Consider the following 16553-nt stretch of genomic DNA (forward strand, 5'->3'; position numbering starts at 1 on the left):
ATGCCTAGGCCAGCGCCCTCACTTTGCACACAGGCTGGGATCGCCTTCAGCCGATGCCAGGGCCCTTGCACTTCTCAGTGGATGGCTCTTGGTCCAGAGTCACAGTTTCAGTCTGAGCCGCGGGGATACCCCGTGAGGGGCGACACCCCAAAACGTTCATCTCCATTCCTTGTATCTCTTGGCCGCCATGTTCCACGTTTTCTTGGGATAGGGAGATCTGTAGCACCTGCTGAACAGTTAAGGAGACTTCACCCAAAGGTTTTTTCTGAGTCTCCATATTATTGACACCACAGGTCAAATGGTCGTGGAGCATATTGGACAGTTCCTTACTCACAAAACTCGGCTGTCTTCTGTAGCCAAATTACAAACCAATGACGGACTCACCGGTGGACCTCTCTACTGTACTAAACCAATATCTTTGTATGATCATCAACGGGGTTGGGTAAAAGTGTTGCGGCGCAAGTGTCACGAGCTCGTCAAATAATTGCGCATCCGGAGTCGCCGGGTACGTGAGACTCCGGATTACCCCAGTAATCAATAGTATGTCTGTCTGCCGCTCATTCTCCGTGACATTGTTGGCCCAGAATAAATAACGCATTTGTCAGCGTATTGGTTCCGGTTTTCAATACTGCCGTCAAATGCCACGAACTGCCAAACAAAGGCATAGCGAATCAAAGAAATCCAAACTTGGATTCAGAAATCGGGAGGTGGCTCAGCTGAGTAGGTCGCGGCGTTGACAGTAAACCAGTTTACTCCTCGTCACCAGTTTAATAAGGACACTGGAAGTCCAAATAAAATAAGAAACAAAGACCGAATAAAATAAGAAACAAAGTTTTATTTACACAGACGATGTGTACACCACCCGATAGATCTCTATTGGGTTTCTATTCTGGTCAATGCTGTTTATACATAGGATAATGAGATACCACACCCTTAGCGGGAGAGCACATACTCCGCAAGGAGCATGGGGAAGACAAGCATCCCCACCCTGTAGGTCCCGTGCAGGATATTACAGTAACTCAAATCAGTTGTTGGGGACAAAGAGAACACTTGAATAAATATGAAGTGATCAGAGAGAGCGAGCCTGGATTTACAAGGGTTGTCCACTGAACCCAGTTGCAATCATTTTTGAAGGTAACTAACATAAGGAAGTAAGTATGAATGTTGTTTCTATGGGAATTCAGAAAGCTAAAAGACTGTTATCTAAAGTTGAAGCTCAGAGTGCATGCAATGAAGGCAACCTATGAATAGGGGTAGGGAATTGATTAGGGGGTAGGAAATAGTAATAATAATGTTGCAATATTCAAGGCTGTGGGCAATGTGCTGGGAAGTGGGATTAGTTTAAATTTAGAGTTGTTTTTGTCAGTGCTGGCTTGAAGGGCGGAAGGACCACTTCTGTACTGTATGACTACGATTCCACAGTAGGTTTATTGACATTTTCAGTTTTGAGAATATTACATTTTTGTTAGACAACGATGTTAAAAGCTATGGGAACAAGATAATTAGATGAAACTGAGATACAGATCACCAATGAGTATTGGAATAGTCTGAGGGCTTGAAATGCCCACTGCTGTTACTATGCCACTGACTGTCAAGCCCCTGCCATGTGTCAATAGTATTGACATTAAATCTGGGTCAGTGTGTGACTCTCACTGGGTCCAGACACTGACCCCTCCTCTCTTGCAGGTAGCTGGGCCAATGGGAGAGCTTCACGGATCTCATCAACTCTACAAGCGCACTCGCCGTCATCGAACCATCTTCACTGAAGAGCAGCTAGCAGCCCTGGAGGAATTCTTCCAATGCAATCAATACCCAGATGTAGTGAGTCGGGAGCAACTGGCCAAACAAGTGCAACTGCGGGAGGAAAGAGTGGAGGTAGGGGTTGGGGTAATCTTTCTGACCCTTCCCTCCTGAACATCCTGACTCCTCCCTCCTGATGTCAACTCTGAATTCTCACTCCTCCAATTAAACTCCTGGAATCATCCTCCTGCCCTCTCATTGCTCCACCATTAGTCCAGCCCCTGGATCCATCCTCCAATCCCTCATTCCTGACCCCTCACTTCTGTTCCCTCACACAAGAAAGATTGAACGGTTTGCATTTTTATGCATCTTGATATTTTTAAGTCATCTAATCATTTTACAGCCAATGAAATATTTTTGGAAACGTAGACACTGTTGTAATGTACAAAGTTCACAGTAACTTCATTGCAGTTTAATGTAAGCCTACTTGTGACAATAATAAAGATTATTATGATTATTATTATAAGGTAGTAGCAGTTGAGAGATAAACATTGGCCAGGACTCCTGATCTTCCACAAAATAGTGCCATGGGATCTTTTATACCCACGTAAAAACGTAGAGCCTTGGGTTTTTTTTCTTCCTAAAAAAATTTTTAGATCACCCAATTCATTTTTTTCAATTAAGTCGCAACTTAGCGTGTTCAATCCACCTACGCTGCACATCTTTGGGTTGTGGGGCGAAACCTACGCAAACACGGGGAGAATGTGCAAACTCCACACGGACAGTGACCCAGAGCTGGGATCGAACCTGGGACCTTGGCGCCGTGAGACTGCAGTGCTACCACTGCGCCACTATGCTGCCCTAGTGCCTCAGTTTTTAATGCTTCATTGGAATGACAGTATCTGTAACAATATAGCACTCTTTCTGTAGGCACTGGAGGCTTCAGCCTCAACTTTGCGCTCAAGACTCAGAAGTGGATTTTGAATCAAAGACCTTCTGACCCAGAGATGGCTGATAGCCGTTGAATATCTATGCAACACGTAGCCAGGAATCAAGTTTAAATGGTGACAGTACAAAGGACCACAGGTTCAAGATGGCAAAAGATAATTTCGGGACTGATGTCAGGAATTCCTAATTCACACAGAACACAGTCTGATCCTCAAATAAACAGAAAATGCTGGTAAAACTGAGCAGATCCTTGGAGAACAAAGCAGTGTTAACGTTTCAAATTGTGACCATTCATCAGAACTGCACTAACTACTTGCTTTAATTAATTATTTGACCTGTCTGATTTTTTTTTCATGGCATGTGGGGCATTCTTCTGGTTGGCAAAGATCGTCCACCCATAATTGCTCTTGAAAATGACCTTGACATTGAGAAACAAGTACAATGTGGTTACTACCTGTATGGATGAGAACAAGGACAGCAGATTGGTTAAACAAACTAAGCAAGACATCATGGTGTTCCAATTGATGGGCACCACTCATGATCGGTTGACAACAATGGTGCTTTCTACCTGATCAATGCCCATCCGATGCCTCACAGTGTATGGTTGTGACAGGAAGTTTATTTATGATATGATCCTTGATGCAGAGATTAGATAGTGACAGAATTGGTTGATGAAGTATGCTCGCAAGCACAGCATACAGGTTAACAATTGACGCCAGGAGTAGGCAGCGAACTACTGCCTGTCAGTTCTTGTCCTTTGCCGAGCAAATCTCATCCTCTGTTCCATTGACAGGTTTGGTTCAAAAACCGAAGAGCAAAATGGAGACGACAGAATCGAAATTCAGCTGAAGATAACATCACGGGACAGATGTAATCCAGTGACATGGAACCCTTATGAAAACTACCGTCATCATGGAAACTCCTGCAAAGCCGGATCAAACTGACCCCCATCCCCCCAAACACGTTGCCCTCAACCCCCCAATCCCCCAAAATACACTTACCCCAATCACACTGAGACCCATCCCCCTAATCACACTGAGCCCCATACATCCCAACATACTGGCCCCCATCCCCCCTCACCAATCACACTGAACCCCATGCCCCTAATCACACTGTTCCCCATCCTCCAGTCACACCAAACCCCATACCCCCACTCACACTGACCCCAATTCCCCCAATCACGCTGACCACCCCAATCATGCTGATCCCAATCACACTGAACGCCCCCCCCCAATCACACTGACCCCCATTCGCCCAAATCGCACAGACCCCCATCCCCCAATCACACAGACCCCCATCCCCCCAATCACACTGAACCCACCCCCCCAATCACACAGACCCCTATCCCCCCAATCATACTGACCCCCCCCAATCACACAGACCCCAATCCCCCAATCACACTGACCCCCATTCGCCCCAATCGCACAGACCCCCATTCCCCCAATCACACAGACCCCCATCCCCAATCACACTGAACCTCCCCCCCAATCACACAGACCCCTATCCCCCCAATCACACTGAACCCATCCCCCCCAACCACACTGACCCCCATTCTCATCATACTGACCTCATCCCCCAATCACACTGACCCCCCCCAATCACACTGACCCCCATCCCCATCACACTGACCTCCATCCCCCAATCACACAGACCCCCATTTGCCCCAATCACACAGACCCCCATCCCCCAATCACACTGACCCCCATTCACCCCAATCGGACAGACCCCCATTCCCCCAATCACACAGACCCCCGTCCCCCAATCACACTGAATCCACCCCCCCAATCACACAGACCCCCATCCCCCCAATCACACTGAACCCATCCCCCCAATCACACAGACCCCCATCCCCCCCAATCACACTGAACCCATCCCCCCCAATCGCACAGACCCCCATCCCCCAATCACACTGACCCCAATTCCCCCAATCACACTGACCACCCCAATCATGCTGATCCCAATCACACTGAACCCACCCCCCCAATCACACAGACCCCTATCCCCCCAATCACACTGACCCCCCCCAATCACACAGACCCCATTCCCCCAATCACACAGACCCCCATCCCCAATCACACTGAACCCCCCCAATCACACAGACCCCTATCCCCCCAATCACACTGAACCCATCCCCCCCCAACCACACTGACCCCCATCCTCATCATACTGACCTCATCCCCCAATCACACTGACCCCCCCAATCACACTGACCCCCATCCCCATCACACTGACCTCCATCCCCCAATCACACAGACCCCCATTCGCCCCAATCACACAGACCCCCGTCCCCCAATCGCACTGAACCCACCCCCCCAATCACACAGACCCCCATCCCCCCAATCACACTGAACCCATCCCCCCAATCACACAGACCCCCATCCCCCCAATCACACTGAACCCATCCCCCCCCAATCGCACAGACCCCCATACCCCAATCACACTGACCCCCATTCGCCCCAATCGCACAGACCCCCATTCGCTCCAATCGCACAGACCCCCACCCCCCCATCACACAGACCCTCATCCCCCCAATCACACTGAACCCCCCCAATCACACTGACCCCCATCCCCCCATCACACTGAACTCCCCAATCACACTGACCTCCATCCCCATCAAACTGACCTCATCCCCCAATCACACTGACCCCCCCAATCACACTGACCTCCATTCCCATCACACTGACCTCATCCCCCAATCACACTGACCCCCCCAATCACACTGACCCACATCCCCATCACACTGACCCCATCCCTCAATCACACAGACCCCCATCCCCCACAATCGCACTGAACCTATCCCCCCAATCTCACAAACGCAATCTCACTGAACCCCACCCCCAAACACACTAACCCCCAATCACACTGCCCCCCATCCCCCCAATCACGCTGACCCCATCCCCCCAATCGCACTGACCCCCCCAATCACACTGACCTCCATCCCCCCCCAATCACATGGCCCCCCATCCCCCCTTCACACTGACCCCCATCCCCCCAATCACACTGACCCCACCCCTCCCAATCACACTGACCCCCTCCATCACACTGACCCCCATCCCCATCACACTGACCCGCATCTGCCCCAATCGCACAGACCCCCCAACTCACTGAACCCCACCCCCAAACATACTGACCCCCCCAATCACACTGAATCCACCTCCCCAAACACACTGACCCCCAATCACACTGACCCCCACCCCCACAATCAAGTTGACCTCACCCCCCAATCACATGGACCCCGATCCCCCCATCACACTGACCCCCAATCCCCACAATCACACTGACCCCAACCCCAAATCATACTTAACCCACCCCCCCAAACACACTGATCCCCAATCACACTGACCCCCATCCCCCCAATCACACTGAACCCTTCCCTCCAAACACGCTGACCCCAATCACACTGAACCCCATCCCCACAATCACACTGAACCCATCCCCCCATCACACTGACCCCAATCACACTGAACCCGATCCCCCCAATCACACTGAACCCCATCCCCCCCATCACACTGATCCCAATCACACTGAACCCCATCCCCCCTATCACACTGAACCCTTCCCTCCAAACACGCTGACCCCAATCACACTGAACCCCATCCCCACAATCACACTGAACCCATCCCCCCATCACACTGATCCCAATCACACTGAACCCCATCCCCCCTATCACACTGAACCCTTCCCTCCAAACACGCTGACCGCAATCACACTGAACCCCATCCCCACAATCACACTGAACCCTTCCCTCCAAACACGCTGACCGCAATCACACTGAACCCCATCCCCACAATCACACTGAACCCTTCCCCCCAAACAAACTGACCCCAATCATAATGAACCCCATACCCCCAATCATAATGAACCCCATACCCCCAATCACACTGAACCCATCCCCCATCACACTAAACCCATCCCCCATCACACTAACCTCAATCACACTGAACCCATCCCCCCATCACACTGAACCCATCCCCCCCATCACACTGACCCCAATCACACTGAACCCCATCTCCCCATCACACTGAACCCATCCCCCCATCACACTGACCCCAATCACACTGAACCCCATGCCCACAATCACACTGAACCCATCCCCCCATCACACTGAACCCATCCCCCCATCACACTGAACCCCATCCCCCAAACACGCTGAACCCTATCACACTGAACCCCATCCCCCCAAACACGCTGACCCAAATCACACTGAAACCGATCCCCCCAATCACACTGAACCCCATCCCCCTATCACACTGAACACCATCCCCCAAACACGCTGAACCTATCACACTGAACCCCATCCCCCCAAACACTCTGACCCCAATCACACTGAACCCCATCCCCCCTATCACGCTGACCCCAATCACACTGAACCCATCCCCCCATCACACTGACCCCAATCACACTGAACCCCATCCCCACAATCACACTGAACCCATCCCCCCATCACACTGAACCCATCCCCCCATCACACTGAACCCCATCCCCCAAACACGCTGAACCCTATCACACTGAACCCCATCCCCCCAAACACGCTGACCCAAATCACACTGAAACCGATCCCCCCAATCACACTGAACCCCATCCCCCTATCACACTGAACACCATCCCCCAAACACGCTGAACCCTATCACACTGAACCCCATCCCCCCAAACACGCTGACCCCAATCACACTGAACCCCATCCCCACTATCACGCTGACCCCAATCACACTGAACCCATCCCCCCATCACACTGACCCCAATCACACTGAACCCCATCCCCTCAGACACGCTGACCGCAATCACACTGAACCCATCCACCCATCACATTACCCCAATCACACTGAACCCCATCCCCCCATCACACTGAACCCCATATGCCAATCACACTGAACCCTTCCCCCATCACACTGACCCCAATCACACTGAACCCCATCCACCCAATAACACTGAACCCCATCCCCCCATCATGCTGACCCTAATCACACTGAACCCCATCCCCCCATCACACTGAACCCCATCCCCCAAACACGCTGAACCCTATCACACTGAACCCCATCCCCCAAACATGCTGACCCCAATAACACTGAACCCCATCCACCCTATCAAACTGATCCCCATCCCCCCAAACATGCTGACCCCAATAACACTGAACCCCATCCCCCCAAACACACTGACCCCAATCACACTGAACCCCATCCACCCAAACACGCTGACCCCAATCACACTGAACCCATCCCCCATCACACTGACCCCAATCACACTGAACCCATCCCCCATCACACTGACCCCAATAACACTGAACCCCATCCCCCCAAACACGCTGACCCCCAATCACACTGAAACCCATCCACCCAAACACGCTGACCCCAATCACATTGAACCTCATCCCCCCTATCACACTGAACCCCATCCCCATCACACTGAACCCATCCCCCATCACACTGACCCCAATAACACTGAACCCCATCCCCCCAAACACGCTGACCCCCAATCACACTGAAACCCATCCCCCCAAATAAGCTGACCCCAATCACACTGAACCCCATCCCCACAAACACGCTGACCCCAATAACACTGAACCCCATCCCCCCAAACACGCTGACCCCCAATCACACTGAACCCTTCCCCCCAAACACGCTGACCCCAATCACAACGAACCCCATCCCCATCACACTGACCCCAATCACACTGAACCCCATCCCCCCAAACACGCTGACCCCAATCACACTGAACCCCATCCCCCCAAACACGCTGACCCCAATCACACTGAGCCCCATCCCCCCAAACACGCTGACCCCAATCACACTGCACCCATCCCCCCATCACACTGATCCCAATAACACTGAACCCATCCCCCCATCACACTGACCCCAATCACACTGAACCCCATCCACCCAAACACGCTGACCCCAATCACACTGAACCCATCCCCCATCACACTGACCCCAATCACACTGAACCCATCCCCCATCACACTGACCCCAATAACACTGAACCCCATCCCCCCAAACACGCTGACCCCCAATCACACTGAAACCCATCCACCCAAACACGCTGACCCCAATCACATTGAACCTCATCCCCCCTATCACACTGAACCCCATCCCCCATCACACTGAACCCATCCCCCATCACACTGACCCCAATAACACTGAACCCCATCCCCCCAAACACGCTGACCCCCAATCACACTGAAACCCATCCCCCCAAATAAGCTGACCCCAATCACACTGAACCCCATCCCCACAAACACGCTGACCCCAATAACACTGAACCCCATCCCCCCAAACACGCTGACCCCCAATCACACTGAACCCTTCCCCCCAAACACGCTGACCCCAATCACAACGAACCCCATCCCCATCACACTGACCCCAATCACACTGAACCCCATCCCCCCAAACACGCTGACCCCAATCACACTGAACCCCATCCCCCCAAACACGCTGACCCCAATCACACTGAGCCCCATCCCCCCAAACACGCTGACCCCAATCACACTGCACCCATCCCCCCATCACACTGATCCCAATAACACTGAACCCATCCCCCCATCACACTGACCCCAATAACACTGAACCCCATCCCCCCAAACACGCTGACCCCAATCACACTGAACCCATCCCCCCATCACACTGATCCCAATAACACTGAACCCCATCCCCCCAAACACGCTGACCCCAATCAACCTGAACCCATCCCCCCATCACACTGACCCCAATCACACTGAACCCCATCCCCCCCAATCACACTGAACCCAATCACACTGAACCCATCCCCTCATCACACTGATCCTAATCACACTGAACCCCATCCCCCCTATCACGCTGACCCCAATCACACTGAACCCCATCCCCCCTATCACACTGACCCTAATCACACTGAACCCCATCCCCCATCACACTGAACCCCATCCCCCCAATCACACTGAACCCTTCCCCCATCACACTGACCCTAATCACACTGAACCCCATCCCCCCTATCACGCTGACCCCAATCACACTGAACCCCATCCCCCCTATCACACTGACCCTAATCACACTGAACCCCATCCCCCCTATCACACTGACCCTAATCACACTGAACCCCATCCCCCCAAACACGCTGACCCCAATCACACTGAACCCCATCCCCCCAAACACGCTGACCCCAATCACACTGAACCCCATCCACCCAAACACGCTGACCCTAATCACACTGAACCCCATCCCCCCAAACACGCTAACCCCAATCACACTGAACCCCATCCACCCAAACACGCTGACCCCAATCACACAGAACCCCATCCCCCTATCACACTGACCCTAATCACACTGAACCCCATCCCCCCTATCACGCTGACCCCAATCACACTGAACCCCATCCCCCCTATCACGCTGACCCCAATCACACTGCACCCATCCCCCCATCACACTGACCCTAATCACACTGAACCCCATCCCCATCACACTGAACCCCATCCCCCCAATCACACTGAACCCCATCCCCCCTATCACGTTGACCCCAATCACACTGAAGACCATCCCCCCAAACACGCTGACCCCAATCACACTGAACCCATCCCCCCATCACGCTGACCCCAATCACACTGCACCCATCCCCCCATCACACTGAACACATCACCCATCACACTGACCCCAATCACACTGAACCCCATCCCCCACTATCACGCTGACCCCAATCACACTGCACCCATCCCCCCCTCACACTGACCCTAATCACACTGAACCCCATCCCCCATCACACTGAACACATCACCCATCACACTGAACCCCATCCCCCCAATCACACTGAACCCTTCCCCCATCACACTGACCCTAATCACACTGAACCCCATCTCCCCTATCACGCTGACCCCAATCACACTGAACCCCATCCCCCCTATCACACTGACCCTAATCACACTGAACCCCATCCCCCCTATCACACTGACCCTAATCACACTGAACCCCATCCCCCCAAACACGCTGACCCCAATCACACTGAACCCCATCCCCCCAAACACGCTGACCCCAATCACACTGAACCCCATCCACCCAAACACGCTGACCCTAATCACACTGAACCCCATCCCCCCAAACACGCTAACCCCAATCACACTGAACCCCATCCACCCAAACACGCTGACCCCAATCACACAGAACCCCATCCCCCTATCACACTGACCCTAATCACACTGAACCCCATCCCCCCTATCACGCTGACCCCAATCACACTGAACCCCATCCCCCCTATCACGCTGACCCCAATCACACTGCACCCATCCCCCCATCACACTGACCCTAATCACACTGAACCCCATCCCCATCACACTGAACCCCATCCCCCCAATCACACTGAACCCCATCCCCCCTATCACGTTGACCCCAATCACACTGAAGACCATCCCCCCAAACACGCTGACCCCAATCACACTGAACCCATCCCCCCATCACGCTGACCCCAATCACACTGCACCCATCCCCCCATCACACTGAACACATCACCCATCACACTGACCCCAATCACACTGAACCCCATCCCCCCCTATCACGCTGACCCAATCACACTGCACCCATCCCCCCATCACACTGACCCTAATCACACTGAACCCCATCCCCCCAATCACGCTGACCTCAATCACACTGAACCCCATCCCCCCTATCACGCTGACCTCAATCACACTGCACCCATCCCCCCATCACACTGACCCTAATCACACTGAACCCCATCCCCCCTATCACGCTGACCTCAATCACACTGCACCCATCCCCCCATCACACTGACGCTAATCACACTGAACCCCATCCCCCCATCACACTGACCCCAATCACACTGAACCCCATCCCCCCCCATCACATTGACCCTAATCACACTGAACCCCATCCCCCCTATCACGCTGACCCCAATCACACTGAACCACATCCCCCCTATCACACTGACCCTAATCACACTGAACCCCATCCCCCCTATCACGCTGACCCCAATCACACTGAACCCCATCCCCCCTATCATGCTGACCCCAATCACACTGCACCCATCCCCCCATCACACTGACCCTAATCACACTGAACCCCATCCCCCGTATCACGCTGACCCCAATCACACAGAACCCCATCCCCCCAAACACGGTGACCCCAATCACACTGAACCCCATCCCCCATCACACTTACCCCAATCACACTGAACCCATCCCCCCATCACACTGAACCCAATCACACTGAACCCAATCTCCCCATCACACTGACCCCAATCACACTGAACCCCATCCCCCCTATCACACTGACCCTAATCACACTGAACCCCATCCCCCATCACACTGAACCCCATCCCCCCAATCACACTGAACCCTTCCCCCATCACACTGACCCTAATCACACTGAACCCCATCCCCCCTATCACGCTGACCCCAATCACACTGAACCCCATCCCCCCATCACACTGACCCTAATCACACTGAACCCCATCCCCCCTATCACACTGACCCTAATCACACTGAACCCCATCCCCCCAAACACGCTGACCCCAATCACACTGAACCCCATCCCCCCAAACACGCTGACCCCAATCACACTGAACCCCATCCACCCAAACACGCTGACCCTAATCACACTGAACCCCATCCCCCCAAACACGCTGACCCCAATCACACTGAACCCCATCCCCCCAAACACGCTGACCCCAATCACACTGAACCCCATCCACCCAAACACGCTGACCCCAATCACACAGAACCCCATCCCTCATCACACTGACCCTAATCACACTGAACCCCATCCCCCCTATCACGCTGACCCCAATCACACTGAACCCCTTCCCCCCTATCACGCTGACCCCAATCACACTGCACCCATCCCCCATCACACTGACCCTAATCACATTGAACCCCATCCCCATCACACTGAACCCCATCCCCCCAATCACACTGAACCCCATCCCCCCTATCACGTTGACCCCAATCACACTGAAGACCATCCCCCCAAACACGCTGACCCCAATCACACTGAACCCAACCCTCCATCACGCTGACCCCAATCACACTGCACCCATCCCCCCATCACACTGAACACATCACCCATCACACTGACCCCAATCACACTGAACCCCATCCCCCACTATCACGCTGACCCCAATCACACTGCACCCATCCCCCCCTCACACTGACCCTAATCACACTGAACCCCATCCCCCATCACACTGACCCCAATCACACTGAACCCCATCCCCCCCTATCACGCTGACCCAATCACACTGCACCCATCCCCCCATCACACTGACCCTAATCACACTGAACCCCATCCCCCCAATCACGCTGACCTCAATCACACTGAACCCCATCCCCCTATCACGCTGACCTCAATCACACTGCACCCATCCCCCCATCACACTGACGCTAATCACACTGAACCCCATCCCCCCATCACACTGACCCCAATCACACTGAACCCCATCCCCCCCCATCACATTGACCCTAATCACACTGAACCCCATCCCCCCTATCACGCTGACCCCAATCACACTGAACCCCATCCCCCCTATCACACTGACCCTAATCACACTGAACCCCATCCCCCCTATCACGCTGACCCCAATCACACTGAACCCCATCCCCCCTATCACGCTGACCCCAATCACACTGCACCCATCCCCCCATCACACTGACCCTAATCACACTGAACCCCATCCCCCGTATCACGCTGACCCCAATCACACAGAACCCCATCCCCCCAAACACGGTGACCCCAATCACACTGAACCCCATCCCCCATCACACTTACCCCAATCACACTGAACCCATCCCCCCATCACACTGAACCCAATCACACTGAACCCCATCTCCCCATCACACTGACCCCAATCACACTGAACCCCATCCCCCATCACACTTACCCCAATCACACTGAACCCTTCCCCATCACACTGACCCCAATCACACTGAACCCTTCCCCCCATCACACTGACCCCAATCACACAGAACCCATTCCCCATCACACTGACCCCAATCACACTGAACCCTTCCCCCATCACACTGACCCCAATCACACTGAACCCCATCCCCCAATCACACTGAACCCTTCCCCCAAACACACTGACCCCATCCCCCATCACACTGACCCCCATACCCCCATCACATTGAACCCAGCCCCCCATCACACTGAACCCATCCCCATCACACTGAACCCAGCCCCCCATCACACTGAACCCCATACCCCCATCACACTGAACCCAGCCCCCCATCACACTGAACCCATCCCCCACCACACTGAACCTTTCCCCATCACACTGAACCCTTCCCCATCACACTGAACCCCATACCCCCATCACACTGAACCCAGCCCCCCATCACACTGAACCCATCCCCCATCACACTGAACCCTTCCCCATCACACGGAACCCTTCCCCCATCTCACTGAACCCCATACCCCATCACACTGAACCCAGCCCCCCATCACACTGAACCCATCCCCCATCACACTGACCCTAATCACACTGAACCCATCCCCCATCACACTGAACCCATCCCCCATCACACTGAACCCTTCCCCATCACACTGAACCCCATACCCCCATCACACTGAACCCAGCCCCTCATCACACTGAACCCAGCCCCCCATCACACTGAACCCATCCCCCATCACACTGAACTCAGCCCCCCATCACACTGAACCCAGCCCCCCCATCACACTGAACCCAGCCCCCATCACACTGAACCCATCCCCCATCACACTGACCCTAATCACACTGAACCCATCCCCCATCACACTGAACCCATCCCCCATCACACTGAACCCTTCCCCATCACACTGAACCCCATACCCCCATCACACTGAACCCAGCCCCTCATCACACTGAACCCAGCCCCCCATCACACTAAACTCAGCCCCCCATCACACTGAACCCAGCCCCCCATCACACTGAACCAGGCCCCAATCACACTGAACCCCATACCCCATCACACTGAACCCAGCCCCCCATCACACTGAACCCATCCCCCATCACACTGAACCCATCCCCCATCACACTGAACCCCACACCCCCATCACACTGAACCCAGCCCCTCATCACACTGAACCCATCCCCCATCACACTGAACTCAGCCCCCTCATCACACTGAACCTATCCCCCATCGCACTGACCCCAATCACACTGAACCTCATCCCCCCAATCACACTGAACTCTTCCCTCAAAACACACTGAACCCTTCCCCCAAAACACACTGAACCTCTATCCCCCCCATCACACTGACCCCAATCACACTGAACCCATCCACCCCATCACACTGACCCCCATCCCCCCAATCACACTGACCCCAATCACACTGACCCCCATCACGCTGAATCCATCCCCCCTATCACACTGACCCCAATCACACTGAACCCCATCCCCCCAATCACACTGAACCCATCCCTCCATCACACTGAACCCATCCCCCATCACACTGACCTCAATCACACTGAACTCCATCCCCCATCACACTGAACCCTTCTTCCCATCACACTGACCCCAATCATACTGAACTCCATCCCCCATCACACTGAACCCAATTACACTGAACCCCATCCCCCCATCACACTGAACCCTTCTCCCCATCACATTGACCCCAAACACACTGAACCCTTCCCCCATCTCACTGAACCCCATACCCCCATCACACTGAACCCCATGCCCCCATCACACTGAACCCAGCCCCCCATCACACTGAACCCATCCCCATCACACTGAACCCAGCCCCCCATCACACTGAACCCCATACCCCATCACACTGAACCCAGCCCCCCATCACACTGAACCCATCCCCCATCACACTGAACCTTTCCCCATCACACTGACCCCAATCATACTGAACTCCATCCCCCATCACACTGAACCCAATCACACTGAACCCCATCCCCCCACCACACTGAACCCTTCTCCCCACCACATTGACCCCAAACACACTGAACCCTTCCCCCATCTCACTGAACCCCATACCCCCATCACACTGAACCCCATACGCCCATCACACTGAACCCAGCCCCCATCACACTGAACCCCATACCCCCATCACACTGAACCCAGCCCCCATCACACTGAACCCATCCCCCATCACACTGAACCCAGCCCCCAATCACACTGAACCCCATACCCCCATCACACTGAACCCAGCCCCCCATCACACTGAACCCATCCCCCATCACACTGAACCTTTCCCCATCACACTGAACCTTTCCCCATCACACTGAACCCCATACCCCCATCACACTGAACCCAGCCCCCCATCACACTGAACCCATCCCCCATCACACTGAATCCTTCCCCCATCACACTGAACCCTTCCCCATCACACTGAACCCCATACCCCATCACACTGAACCCAGCCCCCCATCACACTGAACCCATCCCCCATCACGCTGACCCTAATCACACTGAACCCATCCCCCATCACACTGAACCCATCCCCCATCACACTGAACCCTTCTCCCATCACACTGAACCCCATACCCCCATCACACTGAACCCAGCCCCCCATCACACTGAACCCCATCCCCCCAATCACACTGAACCCATCCCCCATCATACTGAGCCCAATCACACTGAACCCTTTCCCCCATCACACTGACCCCAATCACACTGAGCTCCATCCCCCCATCACACTGACTCTAATCACACTGAACCCCATCCCCCCTATCACGCTGACCCCAATCACACTGAACCCCATCCCCCCTATTACACTGACCCGAATCACACAGAACCCCATCCCCCCAAACACGCTGACCCCAATCACACTGAATCCCATCCCCCATCACATTGACCCCAATCACACTGAACCCATCCCCCCATCACACTGACCCCAGTCACACTGAACCCTTCCCCCCAAACACGCTGACCCCAATCACACTGAACCCATCCCCCCAATCATACTG

This window comes from Scyliorhinus torazame, chromosome 1 (genome assembly GCF_047496885.1).
Source record: "Scyliorhinus torazame isolate Kashiwa2021f chromosome 1, sScyTor2.1, whole genome shotgun sequence".
Classification (NCBI taxonomy): domain Eukaryota; kingdom Metazoa; phylum Chordata; class Chondrichthyes; order Carcharhiniformes; family Scyliorhinidae; genus Scyliorhinus; species Scyliorhinus torazame.